General features: G+C 62.3%; 1 protein-coding gene across 1 annotated transcript in view; it reads left to right on the forward strand.

The window, feature by feature from the left end:
* The window catches only part of TTYH2 (tweety family member 2), a 77,423-nt gene that overhangs the window by 668 nt on the left and 74,316 nt on the right, over window positions 1-2,439 (forward strand). The gene's annotated exons all lie outside the window — the stretch shown is intronic.

The following is a 2,439-nucleotide window of genomic DNA, read 5'->3' on the forward strand; positions in this document are numbered from 1 at the left end:
GTCCCCGCCCGGGGGCCCCGGGGGGGGGGGGGGCGACAAGCAGAGCTTTGTGCTCTGAAGCACCGCGCGGCCCTTACGGACCCCCACGCCTGGCCCCAAGCTCACAGATCCCGGGAGCCTGGCCCCAAACCCGGCCCCAAAGGCACAGACCCCAGCATGGGGCTCCAAACCCAATCCCAAATGCATGGAGCTGCAGGGGAGCCCTAGCAAAAGGGCCATGCACGGATGCTCCTGGGGGGACAGGAGACCCCCAGCCTGGGGGCACGTCCCTGGGACTGCCCGGCTGCGGGTGGCACAGCTGGACATCACCACGGGCTGCAGCGAGCCTGTCCCCCTGCAGAGCATGTCCCCAACTAGGACACAGCCCCGTCCCCAGCTGGGGATGTTTAACAAGTTCCAGCCGAAACTCCTTCCCCAGCAAACTCCTTCCGATGCCACAAATCCTCCCGACCCCGCGATTACGCAGCTCCACCGTATCTGGGTCACTGCTGTGAGTCACGGACACCCGGAGAGTGACTCAACGCAATTAGAGGGGCCAGATCCCGTGGCCAATTTCCCCAGGAGAGACTCCAAAACAGTGAGGAGGGGAAGGACGGACGGACATCACCTCCAGACACCCCCAGTAGCCGCCAGCCAGACACTCTCCGGGCAGGAGAGGGGGTGAACCGGCATCCCCCACCCTGCAGCCTCTGAGGGGTGGAGGGGCCCTTCCCAGCCCAAGCCACAAAGGCTTCACAGCCAGGACCGGCGCTTCCCCGCGAGGGTTTGGCAGGAACGGGCTCCACACCCAGCTGCCAAGCAAGGCGGGGGTCCCGACAGCCCTGGACCCCAACCCCAGGGTGGTCCCAGCACTGGGTGGGATGGATGGCACACAAGCCCGGTGCAGCCCAGCACCCCCAGGCTGGATTTGGCCCTGTGGGGTCAGTCGAGTGTATCCTCCAGGTATTCCTGGAGGGTGACCACAGCCCTGGGCTGCGGTGGCTCCCTGGGCCACCGCAGCCGAGGAGGGGCGGGAAAGCAAAGCCACCACCAGACCCACCCCATGGGAGCCCCGACAACACCTGGGACATTGCTTCTGCAAGGGGCATCCGTCCCCGAGCTCCAGCCACCCCCCTCATCCCACAGCCACGCAGGATGCTTAGCACGGCCCTCGCCCTGCAACCGCCCTCGCAGACAGACAGACAGCCGCTTTCTAGGCTCGCCACGGGAATCTCAACAAGGCAGCATTTCCCAACCGAAAAAATACAGCAGGGAAAGAAAAACAGCAGACAGAAACCACAAGAAAAACCCCACTCAGCCTTTCCCATAGCGCTGACGCAATTAAGTCACCAGCCCCGCGAGATGGAAAACACTTTGCCAGCTTCCCACCCCCCCCGTGCCGAGCGGGACGAAGGCACTGGCGGCCGTGGTCCCCCTCCCCACGGCACGGCCCCGAGACAGCACGCACTGGGCACTCGCCGATTTACTGGGGTGTTGCTCAGACATCCTTTTTCCAAAGTATTAATTAGTCATTGCATTGCTCACTTGAAACATAAATAGCTGTAGCATGACAGCGAACACGAGTTTTCCTTGGAAAAAGCCTTTTCCAAATCTTTTTCTTCCCAGATGCCCCTGTTCGCAGACGGGAATAACTCGCAGCCTGGCAATCCCCCCCAGCCATCCACGACAGCCCTGCATTTCCAGGGCAGAGAAGCGAACTCTGGTCATTGCACTTATTTACACACTTGTGGCTCTCCCAGCCAGAGGGGCTTTTCCAGCCAACACCGCGATGCCGGGCCAGCGATTCCAGCGGCAAAGCCAGCGCCACTGCCCAGCCTGACGTGAAGCTTATGGGAAGAAGCCAAGCGAGCAAGACTCCACCACCGCCCCAGGTGAAGCGCTCCGGCAGCTCATTGCCCCCGCTCGCAGCACGTGCCTCGTTTCCACCCTCCACTGCACAGCTCAGCTCCCCGCCGCTGCCCTCCCAGCCCTTCCCTCCACCGTGCAAGCGAGCAAAATGGAGAAAATGGGGAGATGAAGGCACCCATCACCTTCCTCCCCTTGCACTCCGTGCGTGCAGGCAGAGTCTGGGTGCTCAGCGCTTCCCGGTGCTCAGCCAGTGGGGAGGGCTCTCCCAACGGCAGAGCTCTGAATTAAACATACTACCCTAATGAGTTGATTTTATTAATTTGCAAATGCATTGAGAACTCATTATCAAAATAAACATCAATTCACTCCACCGAGCGCAGCGCCGCGCACGCCCCAGCAGCGCTGCAGCTGGGGCTGCACGCGGCCTCTGCCCTGAGACGCGCCGCTGGTCCCCTCTGCACCCCATCTCTGGCACCCACCGCAGGCCAGCCTCGGGGGGGTGCAGGGGCAACAGCTGCCCACCCTGCAAAGCACCTTGAACCACGGGGTTTGCTTCTCCATTTCGGCTGGGGGGGCTTCAAGCTGGGCACC

The sequence above is a fragment of the Pygoscelis adeliae genome, unplaced genomic scaffold (assembly GCF_000699105.1).
Source record: "Pygoscelis adeliae isolate BGI_AS28 unplaced genomic scaffold, ASM69910v1 Scaffold184, whole genome shotgun sequence".
NCBI lineage: Eukaryota > Metazoa > Chordata > Aves > Sphenisciformes > Spheniscidae > Pygoscelis > Pygoscelis adeliae.